This window comes from Panulirus ornatus, chromosome 17 (assembly GCF_036320965.1).
Source record: "Panulirus ornatus isolate Po-2019 chromosome 17, ASM3632096v1, whole genome shotgun sequence".
NCBI lineage: Eukaryota > Metazoa > Arthropoda > Malacostraca > Decapoda > Palinuridae > Panulirus > Panulirus ornatus.
Window position 1 is genome coordinate 50,527,495 of NC_092240.1, and position 22,500 is coordinate 50,549,994.

Sequence of the window (22,500 nt, forward strand, 5' to 3'; positions counted from 1 at the left end):
AGCCGAGGTTCTCCCCAAGCAGTGTGTGTGGGGAGGGAGGGAGAGTTTTTAAGACTACCGGGCTTGCGGAACTCCCCCCAGCTGTGGGGAGGGTTAAGTTACCGGACTTGGAAGGTCGTCTCCCCAGTAGCGGCTGGGATGGGGTGTGGGGGTGAAGGGTAGCTAGGCTATCGAGTTTGAGGTTCTCGCAAGCGGCTGGGGTGTGGCTAGGCTAGGCTAGGCTAGGCTAGACCTCAACATCTCCCATGGCAGTGAGGGGAGAGAGGCTACGCTTCGAAACGCAAGCGCTCCTCAGTGGCTTGGACAAGATTAGGGTGTAGGGGGAGGGTATGTGTGACTCTCTCTCTCTCTCTCTCTCTCTCTCTCTCTCTCTCTCTTGTACCTTACCTGCCAATAGATTGTGTGTGTATGTGTGTGTGTGTGTGTGTGTGTGTGTGTGTGTGTGTGTGTGTGGTTTTTCGATACAATAGCACAATACCCTCTACGCCAAGGAGCATTTTGCCGTGTTATTGCGTATATATAGTTCTTTGTTGGGAACAGGTTGAGTATATGTCACCTAACACAGAAATCCTTTTTTTTTTGCCTGTACCGTGACTGAGAGGGAGTTAAAAGACGAAGAAAAAAAAAGGTAAATGCATTTTGACGCACTTTGCGTCACGCCCCTGAGCTACCCATTTTCTCTAGCGACATGTGTGTATAGGAAACCTGGAAGGTAGGAGGACTAGCTGTTCATCGCACACCAAGTGGGCATTTGGCTCCATTAGAACACCGTGTATGTAGAATGAAAGTGTATGAGTATGGATTGGTGGATGTTGAGTTTCCCTTCCCTCCCTCCTTTAGTACCACAGGCCCAAAGGGGGGAGGAGGAGGAGAGGAAAGAGAAGCGAGGACGCTCGTAGGGTACAAGACCACTGCTGGTGCTGGTGGTGTGAGGTCCGCAATGCACCTTCTGCAGTCAGGCCCCCCGCCCCCTCCTCCCGCGCCTCACTGCTTGGGCCTCCTCCTCCCTCACCCCGTGGCTACGACCGCCTCCGCCTCCCTCACCCTCGCCCTCCACAACCCTCACTCATACTCACCTCACACCTACCCCTTGTATATATATATATATTTTATATATATATATATTATTTATATATTATATATATATATCTTTCTTTCATACTATTCACCATTTCCCGCGTTTAGCAAGGTAGCGTTAAGAAACAGAGGATGGGCCTCTGAGGGAATATCCTCACCTGGCCTCGTTCTCTGTTCCTTCTTTTGGAAAAATCAAAAAAAAAAACGAGAGGGGAGGATTTCCAGCCCCCGCTCCCTCCCCTTTTAGTGCCTTCTACGACACGCCGGGAATACGTGGAAGTATTCTTTCTCCCCTATCCCCAGGGATATATTATATTTATATATATATATATAATATATATATATATATTTATATTTATATATATATATATATATTATATATATTTATTTCCTATGAGTCCACGGGGGAAAATGAAACACGATAAGTTCCCAGTGCACTTCGTGTCATAATCACATCATCAGGGGAGACACAAGAAATATAACAGTCAGTTGATATACAACGAAGAAACGTAGCTAGGACGCCAGTAGGTTAACATGTAATTATCCAAGACAGACCCTTTTTTTTTATTATTATTATTACCCATCATTATTCATTCATTTCTATATGATTTCTTCATGTATACGTAGCATTTTGTTTTCGTATGACAGTTAGTGGACTATGTTTATCATCTACTCCCTTCATAGAGTTACACTGGTTTTCCAATTAGTAGTTGATCAATTAAACTGTTTGAGGCAGGAGTAAGCAGGGTTTAAACATATTCATACTCATTTTTACTTAAGTACGTAATTATGTTACGTGTACCGCGTAATTAGTTTCAAACCAGCAGTTGAATTAAGATACTGTTGAGCTAATTACCTTACATACTCTCGGCCAAGACAGATTATGCATCGCCATTTGAAAACCTATGTATTCTCCATACGACTGTTTTGATATATATTATATATATATATATATTATATATATATATATTATATTTATATATATTATTATTATGTATATGTATATTATGCTTAAGCGTCGTCTCCCGCGTCAGCGAGGTAGCGCAATGAAACAGACGAGGAATGGCCCAACCCACCCACATACACATGTATATACATAAACGCCCACACGCGCACATATACATACCTATACATTTCACCGTATACGTACATACACATACACAGACATAATACATATATGCACATGTACACCTATTCATACTTGCCGCCTTCATCCATTCTCGTCGCCACCCCGCCACACACCCAAACCCAACACCACACACACACACACACACACACATCTAATACACACACACACACACGTTCCTATCCTCCGTAATACTGTGGACTCCTAACTTCATATAAACCAAGTCATTTTGGACACACAAATGCGCCGGTATTTTGACCATTGGCTTTGCATGTGCGGTGTTTTGCCTCTGTCCTACAGCTGTGTGTTGCCGTCTCCTCTATAAAGGAAATGACTTTGGCCCATGGTTAGGGGCTGTTCGAGGCTAAGGGTCGTTCAAGGGGGAAAAGTCTGTCTAATTAATTTTTTTCTTCATTTGTTTATGATAAGTACGTGTGCATCAGTAGTTAAATGGGTGGCGTTTAGAACGAATTGTCCGTGTGGTCGTTCGTATGTAAGTGAAGATTGATGCGCAAGCACATTTTGTTATGTTATATTAGTGAGAACATACAAGGTGTAGTGATATTTGGATCACATGAGGTGTAGCTATGTCATTTAAACATGAGGTGTAGCCATATCAGTTAAACATGAGGTGTAGCCATATCAGTTAAACATGAGGTTGGATATTTAACTGGGACGAGTGGTTTACGGTCAGTGACTGCTTGGACTGGCTGCCAATTGCACTTCTAACAGTCTCTCTCTCTCTCTCTCTCTCTCTCTCTCTCTCTCTCTCTCTCTCTCTCTCTCTCTCTCTCTCTCTCTCTCCTTGACCCTATTTTGGGACGACCCTTGACCCCCCGTTAACCATAGGTTATGATGGTGTGACCTTTTAACCTAACCCACACCCCCCGGAAGGCTGAGGTCAAAGGGTCACGCTGTCACACCCCGAAGGGGTTACAGAGAAGGGGGGATGGGGGGGGGTAGGTAACGTAACGCGAGAGGTAGGTAACGTAACGTTACATCCAATGGTGAGTTGATAATATGGCTATTCATTTGTACTTATTCAAAGCTGTTGGGCTAACCAATCGTGTCTCACCATATTCATTTGAACACCTCAGTCGCGTTCACCGTAAGCCACACAACTCATCACAACAACTCAACACAACTCATCACAACTCAACACCAGGTTGTGACGACCCATCACGACTCATCACAACTCAACACAACTCATCACAACTCAACACCAGGTGATGACGACTCATCACAACTCATCACAACTCAACACCAGGTGGTGACGTAAGCCTAATTGAAACTCCAGCCGGGCTCTGTAATGTATGTCACCACCACCTTGGATAGAAGGAAAAGAAAAGAAAAATACAAAAGAAAAACTACAACCTCGTGAAATATTGGGTTGTAATTTGATTCGACCGTGTTGTTTCCCCTCTCCTGCCTGGAGCGGCAGGGAGTGTGTATTGTGCCCTGCTATACACACCTCCACTGTGTGTGGGCGCGGTACAAAACAAAAGAATGTACAAAAAAACAAAAAAACAAAACAAAAGAAAAGGCCCCCTTGGCCTGGAATTGCATTGGGGGGGGGGCCTACATGGCCATGGCATTATACAACACCTTTATACACGGTGAGTGGAAGCAGAGTCGACAGGAGGCAGAATATCAGAATACTTTTCAAAGTATTTGGAGCCAATATCATCATGAAGATTATCGTATATTGTATGGTAAAGTTTATCCTCCCTTGAATCCACACTGGTTTTTACGACACAGAAGTTATGAGAGCGAATTTTACCCAGGCAGAAGTTTACGTCTTGTGTGTTTGGGTGTCTACAAGAAGTGGCAACGAGCATATATATATATATTATATATATATATATATATATATATATATATATAACTTTTTTTCTTTCACACACTTTACCAAACTCAGTCACCAGCATCTGCAGTTTCTCACATGAATCAGCCACCAGCGCTGTATCATCAGCGAACAACAACTGACTCACTTCCCAAGCTCTCTCATCCACAACAGACTTCATTTTTGCCCCTCTTTCCAAAACTCTTGCATTCACTCCCTAACAACCCCATCCATAAACAAATTAAACAACCATGGAGACATCACTACACCCCTGCCGCAAACCTACATTCACTGAGAACCAATCACTTTCTCTCTTCCTACACGTTCACATGCTTACATCCTCGATAAAAACTTTTCACTGCTTCTAACAACTTGCCACCCACACCATATTTCTTGATACCTTCCACAGAGCATCTCTATCAACTCTAATCATATGCCTTCTCTGATCCATAAATGCTACATACAAATCCATTTGCTTTTTCTAAGTATTTCTCACATACATTCTTCGAAGCAAACACCTGATCCACACATCCTCTACCACTTCTGAAAACCACACTGCTCTTCCCCAATCTGATGCTCTGTACATGCCTTCACCCTTCAATCAATACCCTCCCATATAATTTACCAGGAATACTCAACAAACTTATTACCTCTGTAATTTGAACACTCACTCTTATCCCCTTTGCCTTTGTACAATGGCACTATGCACGCATTCTCCAATCCTCAGGCACCTCACCATGAGTCATACATACATTAAATAACCTTACCAACCAGTCAACATACAGTCCCCCTTTTTTAATAAATTCCACTGCATATACCATCCAAACCTGCTGCCTTGCCGGCTTTCATCTTCCGCAAAGCTTTTACTACCTCTTCTCTGTTTACCAAATCATTTTCCCCAACCCTCTCACTTTGCACACCACCTCGACCAAAACACCCATATATCTGCCACTCTATCATCAAAACACATTCAACAAACCTTCAAAATTACTCACTCCATCTCCTTCTCACATCACCACTACTTGTTATCACCTCCCCATTAGCGCCTTCACTGAAGTTCCCATTTGCTCCTTGTCTTACGCACTTTATTTACCTCCTTCCAGAACATTTTTTTATTCTACCTAAAATTTAATGATACTCTCTCACCCCAACTCTCATTTGCCTCTTTTTCACCTCTTGCACCTTTCTCTTGACCCTTTCCCGTCTCTTTTTTTATACATCTCCCACTCAATTGCATTTTTTCCCTTCAAAAATCGTCCAAATGTCTCTCTCTTCTCTTTCATAATAATCTTACCTCTTTATCCCACCACTCACTACCCCTTTTTATAACCCACCTCCCACGCTTCTCATGCCACAAGCATCTTTTGCGCAATCCATCACTGATTCCCTAAATACATCCCATTCCTCCCCACTCCCCTTACTTCCATTGTTCTCACCTTTTTCCATTCTGTACTCAGTCTCTCTGGTACTTCCTCACACAAGTCTCCTTCCCAAGCTCACTCACTCTCACCACCCTCTTCACCCCAACATTCACTCTTCTTTTCTGAAAACCCATACAAATCTTCACCTTAGCCTCCACAAGATAATGATCAGACAATCCTCCAGTTGCACCTCTCAGCACATTTACATCCAAAAGTCTCTCTTTCGCGCGCCTGTCAATTAACACGTAATCAATAACGCTCTCTGGCCATCTCTCCTACTTACTACGTATACTTATGTATATCTCGCTTTTTAAACCAGGTATTCCCAATCACCAGTCCTTTTTCAGCACATAAATCTACAAGCTCTTCACCATTTCCATTTACAACACTGAACACCCCATGTATACCAATTATTCCCTCAACTGCCACATTACTCACCTTTGCATTCAAATCACCCATCACTATAACCCTGTCCCGTGCATCAAAACCACTAACACACTCATTCAGCTGCCCCAAAACACTTGCCTCTCATGTCTTTCTTCTCATGCCCAGGTGCATATGCACCAATAAATACCCATCTCTCTCCATCAACTTTCAGTTTTACCCATATTAATCGAGAATTTACTTTCTTACATTCTATCACATACTCCCACAACTCCTGTTTCAGGAGTACTGCTACTCCTATATATATATATATATATATATATATATTATATATATATATATTATATATATATATATATATATATATATTAACTTCAATTAGGTTTGTTTTTACGTTCGTACATATTTAGAGATGTAAGTTATGGTTTATGAATATGATATAGTTTAGATCTTGTGTGTTAGAACACATGGTTTAAGAATTTGATTTGGTGTTTACGTTCTTAAGTTGCGTTTTTTGCCCCGAGTTGATTGGGTGATAGACTCTCGGTTCGAACCCTGGGTTCGAACTGTTGTTGTGTTCATCCTTTAAACACGACCCTTGAGCACGACGGTATACGACCCTTGAGCACGACGTCGACTTGAGCACGACGGTATACTGACCGACGGTTCGACTGCCACGACGGTACGACCCTTGACCACGACGGTATACGACCCTTGATCACGACGGTACGACCCTTGAGCACGGCAGTGCGACCCTTGTGCACGACGGTACGATCCTTGAGTACGACAGTACGACCCTTGAGCACGACACTACGATCGTTGTGCACGACGGTGTGACCCTTTGAGTACGTCGGTACGACCTTCTGGCATGACGGCTTACAGTCGTGCTCAAGGGTCGTACGTCATGTTCAAGGGTCGTACTGTTTTGTGGATTTGGATGTACCTCACAGTATGTCACTGTACCTTACGGTATGCCACTGTACCTTACAGTATGTCACTGTACCTTACGATATGCCACTGTATCTCACAATATGCCACTGTACCTCACAATATGCCACTGTACCTTGCCACTGTACCTCACAATATGCCACTGTACCTTACAATGTGCTCTATGACCGACCGTCAAAACACCCGGGGGGGAAAAGGCGTTTGGCGAAGGATATTGCAAGAAGTGAAGCCTTCCAGTGAAGGCAACGAATGCTTTTGTGTCTCCCCGTTGCTATATGACACCTTCCGTTGGAAACAACGAATCATAATTCGTTGTATTGATACATAATGTATTTTTTTTTCCCTGTCTCTCTCCGTAGTGCAGAGGGAAGGGTAGATTACATAGCCACAGACGGTGATCAGCGACAGAAGAACGCGCACTGGTGTGTGTGTGTGTGTTCACCGTACCATCTGTCGTCTGCCGTGTATGTACACCGGGCGGGAGTGTGGCGAACGTGTACGTCGTACTGTGTACACCGGGCGGGAGGGGAGTGAGCGCGTGTGTACACCACCTGGCGGGGGCTTACACGACGGTGTAGTCGCAGTGGCTAAGTACACCCCTGACCCCAAGTACGGCCCTGACCCCTGGTGTTGCCTGACCCCACTGCTGTACTGACCCCAGGTGCTGTTCTGACCCCAGCTGCTGTACTGACCCAAGGTGTTGCCCTGACCCCAGCTGCTGTACTGACCCAAGGTGTTGCCCTGGACCCCAGCTGCTGTACAGACCCCAGCTGCTGTGCTGATCCCAGCTGCTGTACAGACCCCAGCTGCTGTCCTGACCCCAGCTGCTGTGCTGACCCCAGCTGCTGTCCTGACCCCAGCTGCTGTACTGACCCCAGCTGCTGTCCTGACCCCAGGCGCTGTACTGACCCCAGCTGGTGTACAGACCCCAGATGCCCCATTGCCCGGAGGTGTTGCCCTGACCCCAGGTGCTGTACAGACCCCAGCTGCTGCCCTGACCCCAGATGCTGCTGCCCCCCCTCCAGCAGGTGCTGCTGCGCTCGTCAAACGTGCTGCTGCCTTAACCCCAGATGTTGCACTGACCCCAGGTGTCCAGCTTACCTCAGGTGCTCCCTTGACCCCAGGCGTCGAGGTGACCCCAGGTGCTCCCTTGACCCCAGGCGTCGAGGTGACCCCAGGTGCTCCCTTGACCCCAGGCGTCGAGGTGACCCCAGGTGCTCCCTTGACCCCAGGCGTCGAGGCGACCCTTGGTGCTCCCTTGACCCCAGGTTCTCGCCTGACCCCAGGAGATGTCTTGAGGGAGGCGCTGACGCCGGTGGAGTGGGCCAGGATGCAGCAGGCGAGGTGGTGAGGAGGAGGAGGAGGAGCAGGAGCAGGGAAGAGGTGGAGTTAAGGTGTCGCCCTCATGTTCCTGATATGTTGCACCCGCCGAACGATACAGTTTCACCACCAGCTACTCCTTCTGCCACCAGCGAGCCTCCGTCTACCAGGTACGTACAACCTCGAGGCGGGCCGGCCGGCCAGCACAAGGGCTCGCCACGCCAAACCCTCTGCATCCCTCACTTTCCCTTGGCGGCACGTCCCCAATTATGCATAAATATATATGTATTATGTCGCAATTATGCATATATTTATCTACTATGTCGTGCATCATGTGTGTTTTCCCCTCCCCTGTGATGTATTCTCGCTGTCTGTGTTTGATGAGGGGACGCTCTGGACTAAGACTTTCCTTTGGATCAAGATTCTCGTATGGTCTGTCTTATTTACCAACCCACCCACCACGTCCCTCAAGCCTCACAGCTCCTTCAGCATCAACCACCATACACACACACACCCACCCACCCGCCCGTATCAGCATCCCTGTGTGGCGTCGTCAGCACGGACCCCCACACACCCCACACCCCCACACACACATCTCCTCCTCCTCCTCCTTCTCCTTCTCCTTCTCTTCTCTACTGTCCTCGGTCAGTCTTGAGTGTGCGCTGTTTCTCTTGACGACCATGTGTGTCTGTCTCTCTGAGACCTTGGTGTCTGTCTTCTTGGACGACATGGATGTGTCTGTCTCTCTCTGTGACGACCCTATTGGATGTGTCTTCTCTGTGACGACCCCATTGGATGTGTCTGTCTCTCTCTGTGACGCCTTGATTGTCTGTCTTTGTGACGACCCCATTGAGTGTCTGTCTCTCTCTGTGACGCATTGTTGTCTGTCTCTCTCTGACGACCATTGATGTCTGTCTTTCTGTGACCCTGGATGTGTCGTCTCTTGTGACGACCTATTGTGGGTGTCCCTTGTGACGACATTGATGTCTGTCTCTTGGACGACATGATGTTCTGTCTTCTTGTGAGACATTGATGTGTCTCTTTGTGAGACCATCGGAGTGTCTGTCTCTCCTGTGAGACCTGGATGTCTGTCTCTCTTGGACGCCATTGTTGTTGTCTTCTTGTGACGCCATGGATGGTTGTTTTCGTGGACTGGATGTGTCTCCTCTCTGTGCGACCCATGGATGTGTCTGTCTTCTTGAGACAATGGATGGTTGCTGTCTCTTCTTGGACATGATGTGTCTGCTCTTTCCTGTGCGACTCCATTTTCTCTCCCCTTATGTCTTGACGACACATATATTCCTTGCAGTCGTGGGACCTGTGAGCGCTTCACCTATGTCCTTTTTGGGAGGGGGGCTGTCCACAAGGTGTGCACAATTTTCTGTAATTTGAGCAAGAAATTGCAGATCTGGATCGTAAAGACAAGGGGAGGGAGCTGAGGGGGGGCTGGAAATCCTCCCCTCTCGTTTTTTTTTTTCTAATTTTCCAAAAGAAGGAAGAGAGAAGGGGGCCAAGTGATGATATTCCCTCAAAGGCCCAGTCCTCTGTTCTTAACGCTACCTCGCTAACGCGGGAAATGGCGAATAGTATGAAAGATATGTATATGTACATATATTCGTCATTCGATATTCGTCATGCGCGTGAGTGGTAGAGCATACGTTTGTAGGAGTTGTCGTGCGCGTCACTGCATGACACCCACACCCTCCATTGTCATGCCCACGTTGGCGCATGACACACGCATGGATAACCCTCGCACGCGCGCGCACTTTTGAAGAAGACACCTCAAGATCCATCTTGTGTGTTAAAGCTGCGTTGACCAGCATGGATGACCAGGACGGTTTCATCCTACTTCTCTTACTAATTACGGTGTGTCTTTGCGCATACAGAGAGAGAGAGAGAGAGAGAGAGAGAGAGAGAGAGAGAGAGAGAGAGAGAGAGAGAGAGAGAGAGAGAGAGAGAGAGAGAGAGAGAGAGAGAGAGAGAGAGCACCAACGCTGAAGCGGCTACGCAAGGCTAGCGAATCTAAGTTTCGAGGTCAGCGTTGGGTGGGGGGATGTGGCCGAGATGAGGAGCGCGTATTCACCAGATGCGACAGCAGGGCTCCGTCCAAGGACGTGTCTGGTCCCGTTGCATAATCCGGCCTTCCGTTCAGTGGAAGAAAAAGAAAAAATGTAGAATGAATTCGCGACATATGACCACGGCTTCTTAACTCCCCGGAGGCCGGGACTTTGCTACGTGAGTAATGTCGGGTTCCCAACACAGGTGAGACGTGTCGGGGTTTTTAAAAAGTTGGAGAGACGCGAGGAGATGGAAATGGGGCTCTAGAGATATTAAACATAAGGGCAGGAGTTAGTTGTCATCTCTTCCTGTGGTAGATCCTCTTCAGAGTCGAAGAGATAGTTGCGACGAGACGCAACGAAGCTGGAGCGAGATTGGAAGGTCGGGTGTTGGAGTGGGGGGCAATGCGCTGTAGGAGTCTTCATGTGTAGGTGTAGGTGACGGAACGGAGGGAGCCCTTAGAACACCGCATTCGATAGGGAAACGGGGATGTGAGAGCGCGAGACTGAACCCTGGAGAGGTACTGAGACTAATCAGCCAGAGAGGAAGGTAGATATGAGTGATCAGAGAGAGGAAGTGGGAGGGAGAGGGAAGTCCAAACGTAGAGGAATTGGCTGTGAGATGCCGTTGCCAGACTTTGTGGAAAGCTTGTGATCTATCGAGGTCTTTTAGAGCATGATTCTCTGTAGTGCCATTGTAGTGATGACCAGTAGATAACACCGTCGCATCTTGCGCTCACAAACAAGGACGGATTCCTCGAAACAGTCAAACCACCCCACCATCCTCCTCCTTTCATGCGCAATTGCCCTAACTACTTGAACCACCAGTGTGCCCCCATGAGCTTTAATTACACACACATCATCCAAAATATTATCCTCGGGCGTCGTCATCATAAGGTCGTACGCATTCCTCGGGTAAAAATATATATGCACATCTCCTTCGGTCTGTGGGACCGGCCTTGTACGACTCTGGTGGCTTCGTAAACACTTGGCTGTGGTGAGGGAAGTCGGGAGAGGGGTACGTATGGCTTAATCTCCCCCTCCAGCTAGGGCCAAGAACGACTCGTAACCATATGATGAAAGGGGGGGTCGTACGTGATGGTATGTGGGTTGGAGATGCTGCGTGACGCGGCCGGGGCTACGCCATCTGCTGATGAAACGGAGATACAAGCGTTATATTTTTGTTATCAGCAACGGGAGGTGTCAAGTGGCGGGTGTAACAGGGTCAGCTGGGGCGGCGGGGCGGGAGGCTGTGGTAGGAGAGTGACGGGGCAGCTGGGGCGGCAGGGCAGCTGGGTGTAGCGGATGCTGGTGCCTGGGCGGGGCGGGGCGGGGCGGGGTATCACATGGGAATGGGTCAGCCATATCCTGGTGTTGTCTCAGTAGCTGAAGTGAGGAATGGCCATTTACATACGACATATATATGTTTATATATTATATATATATATATATATATATATATATATATATATATATATATATTATATATTATATATATATATATATATATTGAGTGAGGAAAGATTGACCAAGAGGATATATGTGTCGGAGGTGGAGGGAACGAGGAGGAGTGGGAGACCAAATTGGAGGTGGAAAGATGGAGTGAAAAAGATTTTGTGTGATCGGGGCCTGAACATGCAGGAGGGTGAAAGGCGGGCAAGGAATAGAGTGAATTGGATCGATGTGGTATACCGGGGTCGACGTGCTGTCAACAGATTGAATCAGGGCATGTGAAGCGTCTGGGGTAAACCATGGAAAGTTTTGTGGGGCCTGGATGTGGAAAGGGAGCTGTGGTTTCGGGCATTATTACATGACAGCTAGAGACTGAGTGTGAACGAATGGGGCCTTTGTTGTCTTTTCCTAGCGCTACCTCGCACACATGAGGGAGGAGGGGGATGGTATTCCATGTGTGGCGAGGTGGCGATGGGAATGAACAAAGGCAGACAGTGTGAATTGTGTGCATGGGTATATATGTATGTGTCTGTGGTGTTATATATATGTGTACATTGAGATGTATAGGTATGATACTTGCGTGTGTGGACGTATGTATATACATGTGTATGGGGGTGGGTTGGGCCATTTCTTTCGTCTGTTTCCTTGCGCTACCTCGCTAACGCGGGAGACAGCGACAAAGCAAGATAGATAAATAATAGATATTCTTGTGATCTTTCTTGATTCATTTCGCTGCTTCTGTGGTAAAATCTTTACGTGATACGATTTTGAACTAAAGTTGTAGCTAGATAATGATTATCCAAACGTATATGTTTATAGATTTATATATTGCTCTGGCTTAGTGTTCCTAATGGCTAGCATTTCCCCTGTATCATATAGTCTGAAAGAAGGACGCATGTGTACAAATTGCAGGATTAAAACACTATTAGAGGTAATATATATATATATCAGTTATGGTAACTTTAAGGTGTTGATGTTCCACAGAAAACGGAGGCTAAGCGAGGCCCACTGGAGTAGGTTGCTTGGACTGTGTGTTGTGAAGAGACTGGAAGATGTTGTGAGACTTAGATGTTGTTCGTAAATGATTTAGGTAATCGTCAGAGTACTTTCAGAGTGCACACATACGTGCCATAGATGTACATTTTGACCATGAAGCTCTATGTAACAGTTTACATGTACTGAAGCAGTGAATATAGTATATATATTACATGATATATTTTATATATTATATTATATATATTATATATATATATATATATATATATATATATTATGTATATATATATTATATATATTTTTTTTCAAACTATTTGCCATTTCCCGCGTTAGCGAGGTAGCGTTAAGAACAGAGACTGGGCCTTTGAGGGAATATCCTCACCTGGCCCCTTCTCTGTTCCTTCTTTTGGAAAATTATATAAGAAAGAGTTTAATTACATTGAATTCTTGTGCTTGTATTAACAATTCTTGAAAATTCATCTCGAAAGTGATGTTGATCAAAATGGCTTCTCACGAAATGTCGTTTTGAATTAAGAAATTCATGATATTATTTTTTTTTCGTCTGGCAGCCCGTTAAATGCCACGCACAGGACACGGTGTTGCCGGCTGTTGCTAAGTTGTTTATTTTGGCTAAATGAATAATAACTGAACATATTCGAATCTCTTTATGAATGATGAAGTAGTCGAAGATTATGATGAAAAGCTGGATGGAAAAACAACACATGAGTGGTATTTGAGAATACATCGTTGTATCTCGGCGAACTGAGACATTACATTTTTTTTTTTGGAGTTATATGGGTTGTGAATTGAACCAGTAATATTAATAATGTTAGATTATCATAAAATTTGAATCTGTTGTAGGGAAATATTATGAATCCTGTGGCCTTTTTTGAGTGAGAATGAATTTATGATTAATACCATAGAATAGCCAATAGTTTCGTACAGAGGAGTGATGTGATGAAACAATGTACTATGGTTTTGCAGAGAGAGGGAACTTCGTTATAATATACGTATTTCAATAAAAAATATATATATCGAAGCTCACAAATTGGTGTTTTATCAGACCACAGTGGCCAGATGGTTAGGTGGTACACAGGTGGTTTGCTAACAGTGACGCATTCAACGAGCCGCCTGGGGTCCGAGCCTGCTACGACAGTTCGAAAGCTGGTGGCGGTAAGCGGTCCACAGTCAACCTAGCTGTTCATCTTCCTTGTTGGGGGGAGGGAGGGGGTTAATCTGGATACAAAGACGTCTACTTGCCCATTTATACCTGTGAGCTTGTTAAGGGAATCAGTAATGGTTGGCAATTGTTGTTATCATATTACCTTGGTAAGGTTTACACACTTGATCTCATATTATATATTATATATATATATATATATATATATTATATATATATATATATATATATATATCCCTGGGGATAGGGGAGAAAGAATACTTCCCACGTATTCCCTGCGTGTCGTAGAAGGCGACTAAAAGGGAAGGGAGCTGAAGGTGGGCTGGAAATCCTCCCCTCTCGTTTTCTTTTTTTTCTTATTTTCCAAAAGAAGGAACAGAGAAGGGGGCCAGGTGAGGATATTCCCTCATAGGCCCAGTCCTCTGTTCTTAACGCTACCTCGCTAACGCGGGAAATGGCGAATAGTATGAAAGATGTATATTTATATATATATATTATATATATTATATATATATATATATATATATATTATAATATATATATATAAACTTTTGCTAATGCATTGCTGAGTTTTCCTGTGAACAATTTTACCATTACAGGTGGGAGTGAGGGAGGGCGCGCGCGTGCGCTAGGCTTGGTAGAGTCGTAAACCCGTTTAATCCACATCCCAAAACGGTTTATGCAAATGAGCACACTATCCGTCTCTACCCATGTTCGTCGCCGGACATGAAGTTTGACCTCTGATCTTCCAAACATTCCGTCGAGGTTACCACAGGGGGAGAGGTCCAGGCCTGCTCGCACCAGGCCACTAGAGGGTGGAACCCCACAGTTACTTTGGGTTCTTGGGCGTTGAAGCGTTTGGGTAAATCCTATTCGTTCTGTGGACTCGAAAACCTTTTTTAGGTGTAAGAAAAATTGGATGCCGTCCACTTTACGATGAGATGTTTGCATGACTGTATTCCCAGCTGTACTGTGATGCTCTAATACCCATTATCAATATATTATATATATATATATATTTATATATATATTATATATATATATATATATATATATTATATATATATATATATATATATGCAAAGCGTCTGGGGTAAACCATGGAAAGTTTGTGGGGCCTGGATGTGGAAAGGGAGCTGTGGTTTCGGGCATTATTACATGACAGCTAGAGACTGAGTGTGAACGAATGGGGCCTTTGTTGTCTTTTCCTAGCGGTACCTCGCACACATGAGGGGGAGGGGAGGTTATTCCATGTGTGGCGAGGTGGCGATGGGAATGAATAAAGGCAGACAGTTGAATTTGTCATGTGTATATATGTATATGTCTGTGTGTTATATTATATATGTATACATTGAGATGTATAGGTATGTATACTTGCGTGTGTGGACGTGTATGTATATACATGTGTATGGGGGTGGGTTGGGCCATTTCTTTCGTCTGTTTCCTTGCGCTACCTCGCTAACGCGGCAGACAGCGACAAAGCAAAATGAATAGATAATAAATATTCTTGTGATCTTTCGTGATTCACTTCGCTGCTTCTGTGGTAAAATCTTTTACATTGTACGATTTTGAACTGAAGTAGTAGCTAGATAATGATTATCCAAACGTATATGTTTATAGATTTATATATTGCTCTGGCTTGGTGTTCCTAATGGCTAGCATTTCTCCTGTATCATATAGTCTGAAAGAAGGACGCGTGTGTACAAATTGCAGGATTAAAACACTATTAGAGGTAATATATATATATATATATCAGTTATGGTAACTTTAAGGTGTTGATGTTCCACAGAAAACGGAGGCCAAGCGAGGCCCACTGGAGTAGGTTGCTTGGCCTGTGTGTTGTGAAGAGACTGGAAGATGTTGTGAGACTTATGTGTTGTTCGTAAATGATTTAGGTAATCGTCAGAGTACTTTCAGAGTGCCACACATACGTGCCATAGATGTACGTTTTGACCATGAAGCTCTATGTAACAGTTTACATGTACTGAAGCAGTGAGTATAGTATATATATTTACCATTATATAATATATATATATATATATATATATATATATATATATATATATGTATATATATATATATATATATTTTTTTTTTCAAACTATTCGCCATTTCCCGCGTTAGCGAGGTAGCGTTAAGAACAGAGGACTGGGCCTTTGAGGGAATATCCTCACCTGGCCCCCTTCTCTGTTCCTTCTTTTGGAAAATTATATAAGAGAGTTTAATTACATTGAATTCTTGTGCTTGTATTAACAATTCTTGAAAGGTTCATCTCGAAAGTGATGTTGATCAAAATGGCTTCTCACGAAATGTCGTTTTGAATTAAGAAATTCATGATATTATTTTTTTTTTCGTCTGGCAGCCCCGTTAAATGCCACGCACAGGACACGGTGTTGCCGGCTGTTGCTAAGTTGTTTATTTTGGCTAAATGAATAATAACTGAACATATTCGAATCTCTTTATGAATTATGAAGTAGTCGAAGATTATGATGAAAAGCTGGATGGAAAAACAAGACATGAGTGGTATTTGAGAATACATCGTTGTATCTCGGCGAACTGAGACATTACATTTTTTCTTTTGGAGTTATATGGGTTGTGAATTGAACCAGTAATATTAATAATGTTAGATTATCATAAATTTTGAATCTGTTGTAGGGAAATATTATGAATCCTGTGGCCTTTTTTGAGTGAGAATGAATTTATGATTAATACCATAGAATAGCCAATAGTTTCGTACAGAGGAGTGATGTGATGAAACAATGTACTATGGTTTTGCAGAGAGAGGGAACTTCGTTATAATATACGTATTTCAATGAAAAATATATATATCGAAGCTCACAAATTGGTCTTTCATCAGACCACAGTGGCCAGATGGTTAGGTGGTACACAGGTGGTTTGCTAACAGTGACGCATTCAACGACCCGCCTGGGGTCCGAGCCTGCTACGACAGTTCGAAAGCTGGTGGCGGTAAGCGGTCCACAGTCAACCCAGCTGTTCATCTTCCTTTTTTGGGGGGAGGGGGCTCGTGCTGTAAACATGTCTACCAAATGGCGTCCTAGCTTCGTCTCTCCGATGTATATCAACTGACTGTTATATTTCTCTCTTGTGTCTCCCCTGATGATGTGATTATTACACGAAAGTGCACTTGGCAACTTTTCGTGTTTCATTTTTCCCCGTGGACTCATAGGAATATCTTGATCACGAGCAAAATTGTGATCCTTTCCAATATATATATATATATATATATATATATATATATATATATATATATATATATATATATATATATCCTTGGGGATAGAGGAGAAAGAATACTTCCCACGTATTCCCTGCGTGTCGTAGAAGGCGACTAAAAGGGAAGGGAGCTGAAGGTGGGCTGGAAATCCTCCCCTCTCGTTTTCTTTTTTTTCTTATTTTCCAAAAGAAGGAACAGAGAAGGGGGCCAGGTGAGGATATTCCCTCATAGGCCCAGTCCTCTGTTCTTAACGCTACCTCGCTAACGCGGGAAATGGCGAATAGTATGAAAGATTATATATATATATATATATTATATATATATATATATATATATATATATATTATATATATATATAAACTTTTGCTAATGCATTGCTGAGTTTTCCTGTGAACAATTTTACCATTACAGGTGGGAGTGAGGGAGGGCGCGCGCGTGCGCTAGGCTTGGTAGAGTCGTAAACCCGTTTAATCCACATCCCAAAACGGTTTATGCAAATGAGCACACTATCCGTCTCTACCCATGTTCGTCGCCGGCCATGAAGTTTGACCTCTGATCTTCCAAACATTCCGTCGAGGTTACCACAGGGGGAGAGGTCCAGGCCTGCTCGCACCAGGCCACTAGAGGGTGGAACCCCACAGTTACTTTGGGTTCTTGGGCGTTGAAGCGTTTGGGTAAATCCTATTCGTTCTGTGGACTCGAAAACCTTTTCTAGGTGTAAGAAAAATTGGATGCCGTCCACTGTACGATGAGATGTTTGCATGACTGTATTCCCAGCTGTACTTGGTGATGCTTTAATACCCATTATCAATATATATATATATATATATATATATATATATATATATATATATATATATATATAATATATATATATATATATATATATATGCAAAGCGTCTGGGGTAAACCATGGAAAGTTCTGTGGGGCCTGGATGTGGAAAGGGAGCTGTGGTTTCGGTGCATTATTACATGACAGCTAGAGACTGAGTGTGAACGAATGGGGCCTTTGTTGTCTTTTCCTAGCGGTACCTCGCACACATGAGGGGGGAGGGGGTTGTTATTCCATGTGTGGCGAGGTGGCGATGGGAATGAATAAAGGCAGACAGTATGAATTATGTACATGTGTATATATGTATATGTCTGTGTGTGATATATATATATATGTATACATTGAGATGTATAGGTATGTATATTTGCGTGTGAGGACGTGTATGTATATACATGTGTATGGGGGTGGGTTGGGCCATTTCTTTCGTCTGTTTCCTTGCGCTACCTCGCTAACGCGGGAGAGAGCGACAAAGCAAAATGATAATGATAATGAATAAATATATATATATATATATATATTATCCCTGGGGATAGGGGGAAGAATACTTCCACGTATTCCCTGCGTGTCGTAGAAGCGACTAAAAGGAAGGGAGCGGGGCTGGAAATCCTCCCCTCTGTTTTTTTTGTTTTTTTCCAAAAGAAGGAACAAGAAGAGGTCCAGGTGAGGATATTCTCAAAGCCTCCTTTCTTAACGCTACTCGCTATCGCGGGAAATAGCGAATAGTATGAAAAAAAAAAAAAAAAAAAATATATATATATATAATATATATATATAATATATAATATATATATATACACGGAAATTTGAGTTAAACTCGGTTACGGGGGAATGGGTTCGAAGTGGACCTAACGTTCTTGAATGTCGGGCAAGCGGAGTGGGTCAAACAGAAGCAGAGAGCCAGAAAGCAGACTTCTACCCCTGCGTCTCACTCACCACGGGTTCCCCTGTATCTTGCTGTACCTCCGGAGCATCGCCTGCTGTATCCAGAATGTACCTTCCTGGGAAAGAACGGGAGTGCCATTGTCAAATGAACGTGTTGAAAGGAGGATGGTGTGAGGGATTTAAACCTATACCTCTTTACGGTGAAGGTTTGTATATATATATATATATATATATATATATATATATATATATATATATATTATATATATATTTATTCACATGAGTCCACGGGGAATATGAAACACGATAAGTTCCCAAGTGCACTTTCGTGTCATAATCACATCATCAGGGGAGACCCAAGAGAGAAATATAAATCAGTTGATATACTGACATATTTCTCTCTTGTGTCTCCCCTGATGATGTGATTATGACACGAAAGTGCACTTGGGAACTTATCGTGTTTCATTTTCCCCCGTGGACTCATAGGAATATCTTGATCACGCGCAAAATTGTGATCCTTTCCAACATATATATATTTATATACTTGATTAATATCATGAATGGAGACTAAAGATTCCCCCTACATACGCTGGTACATAATGGTCTATGTATTCTCCAGTCTTGTATTCATAGTCAGACACACTTTGCCCACAAGATGCACGTGTAATAAGTTCTCGTCTTCAACGAGGATTCGAACGTGGACCATCTTCATACGGGATTCGCCAGAGCGTAAAGCCTGGTGGCGTACACTGTACCACGGCCTCAAAGTAAAGCTAGGCTAGTAGGTTTCTGGCAACCTCCATCTGCGTGCAAGTTGATACGCTCCGTGGAGAAAACTTCAGATGGTTTTCACAAGATCTCTTCCCTCACACAGGAGGCCATTCGCGGCTCTGTGTGATTGGAGCGTACTTCCTCTTCGTGTGTGTGTTGTGTGTGTGTGTAAGTGCGTGTGTGTGTTGTGTGTGTGTGTGTGGATACGTGGCAACACTCCTTCTTGGCCCTTGTGAGGGGGTTCGAGTTGGTGGTGTGGGTGAAGGTAAGGGAAAGGATATTGCAGTGGTCGTGTTTGTGTGTGTGTTGTGTGTGTGTGTTTTAACGCCTTGTCGTGTATTCTCTTCAGTATTTATAAACTACTGAATGGGACAGTTTGGGACCTGAACTACTCTCACGTACAGAGTCCTGTAATGAAACTGTTATCCCGAACTCGTGTTGTTTGGACCGGGTTCGAATCCCCCCCCCCGAAGCAAGGTGGGTTAACGTTATTCGTATGTTTCGTTCAAGCGAGGTTTGGGCCAAATATTTGCATTCCTTTTTCCTCCACTTTGTGGTGTTCTCTTTCATCGACTTATTTCCAGTTCAGGGAGTGTTCATGGCTAATGTCCACACACCAGCAGATATGTTGAGAGGACGAGGAAGAATGTATATTGAATTTGGACGAATGTATATTGAATTTTCATTAGAAAGTGTAGGATGAATGTATATTGAATTTTCATTAGAAAGCATAGGACGAATGTATATTGAATTTTCATTAGAAAGTGTTGGACGAATGTATATTGAATTTTCATGAGAAAGTGTAGGACGAATGTATATTGAATTTTCATTAGAAAGTGTAGGACGCATGTATATTGAATTTTCATTAGAAAGTGTAGGACGAATGTATATTGAATTTTCATTAGAAAGTGGACGAATGTATATTGAATTTTCATTAGAAAGTGTAGGACGAATGTATATTGAATTTTCATTAGAAAGTGTAGGACGAATGTATATTGAATTTTCATTAGAAAGTGTAGGACGAATGTATATTGAATTTTCATTAGAAAGTGTAGGACGAATGTATATTGAATTTTCATGAGAAAGTGTAGGACGAATGTATATTGAATTTTCATTAGAAAGTGTAGGACGCATGTATATTGAATTTTCATTCGAAAGTGTAGGACGCATGTATATTGAATTTTCATTAGAAAGCGTTGGACGAATGTATATTGAATTTTCATTAGAAAGTGTAGGACGAATGTATATTGAATTTTCATTAGAAAGTGTAGGACGAATGTATATTGAATTTTCATTAGAAAGTGTAGGACGAATGTATATTGAATTTTCATTAGAAAGTGTAGGACGAATGTATATTGAATTTTCATTAGAAAGCGTAGGACGAATGTATATTGAATTTTCATTAGAAAGTGTAGGACGAATGTATATTGAATTTTCATTAGAAAGTGTAGGACGAATGTATATTGAATTTTCATTAGAAAGTTTAGGACGAATGTATATTGAATTTTCATTAGAAAGTTTAGGACGCATGTATATTGAATTTTCATTAGAAATTGTAGGACGAATGTATATTGAATTTTCATTAGAAAGTGTAGGACGAATGTATATTGAATTTTCATTAGAAAGTGTAGGACGAATGTATATTGAATTTTCATTAGAAAGTGTAGGACGAATGTATATTGAATTTTCATTAGAAAGTGTTGGACGAATGTATATTGAATTTTCATTAGAAAGTGTAGGACGAATGTATATTGAATTTTCATTAGAATGCGTAGGACGAATGTATATTGAATTTTCATTAGAAAGTGTAGGACGAATGTATATTGAATTTTCATTAGAAAGTGTAGGACGAATGTATATTGAATTTTCATTAGAAAGTGTAGGACGAATGTATATTGAATTTTCATTAGAAAGTGTAGGACGAATGTATATTGAATTTTCATTAGAAAGTGTGTAAGGCCAGGTTCAGGCGAGATGCGCATAGACGTGTGTGTGTTTCTGGTTTTGATGTCATGGTTTGATGGTTGCGTTAGGAGAGGTACATTATTATCAATTCTTAAAGGTCTCCTTTTTTGTTTTTTTTGGAAAGGTTGATTTAGGATTATTTATGTGGATGTATGTTTTACCAAATGGCGTCCTAGCTACGTCTCTTCGTTGTATATCGACTGACTGTTATGTTTCTCTCTTGTGTCTCCCCTGATGATGATGTGATTATGACACGAAAGTGCACTTGGCAACTTATCGTGTTTGATTTTCCCCCATGGACTCATAGGAATATATATTATATATATATATATATATATATATATATATATATATATATATTATATATATAATAATATAGATAGATAGATAGATAGATAGATATAGATATATAGATAGATATATAAATAGATAGATAGATATATAGATAGATAGATAAATAGATAGATAGATAGATATATCCATGTTGGTTTTGGTTTAGGCTTTTCTTCGCGTAGGAGAATTATACTTTTAGAATAATGTTTTCATAATATTGATTGCATCACTTGGGTTGGCCTTCGCTTCAGGTCTCTCTCGCTTTCGCCTAGTTCCTTTCTCTTGGGGTGGGATGGGGGAAATGTCTTAAGTATTCCTTGATTTAAATTCGATTCCTCGTTTGCCCGTTCGCTCTTGGGCATATTACAGCCCTGAATGTCGAAGTGTGTCCGTGTCAGAATCATCACATCTATATCTTCGTGATGATGAGACAGAATCATCAGAGAGCAACATGCTACGTCTGTGATATATGTAGTGTACCTATATAATGGTTGTAATTAAAGTTTGGAAAGAGACGCTACCAAAGAAACATTTTTCCCCGTCCAACGTTTCCTGTAGTTTTATGTATATGATGTCAGCTCCTCTGGCTCATCTAATGATAAGAAAACATTCATTTTACTGTAGCCTACACTAAACCAAACTTATCGAGGTTATGTATATATATTACGCTTGCCTTAA

The 22,500-nt window shown here is 42.6% G+C and overlaps 1 protein-coding gene across 8 annotated transcripts in view; it reads left to right on the forward strand.

The window, feature by feature from the left end:
• LOC139754741 (SH3 domain-containing kinase-binding protein 1-like) overlaps positions 1-22,500 on the forward strand; it is a 270,667-nt gene that overhangs the window by 86,399 nt on the left and 161,768 nt on the right. The window contains exon 1 of one of the 8 annotated variants that reach the window (XM_071672482.1): positions 8,153-8,289. The exons of 6 other annotated variants lie outside the window; for them this stretch is intronic. The gene's annotated coding sequence lies outside the window, so the exon portion shown is untranslated. Of the gene's footprint in view, positions 1-8,152; positions 8,290-22,500 lie in introns of those variants that run through there. One more of the 8 variants, XM_071672480.1, reaches the window with a different exon arrangement.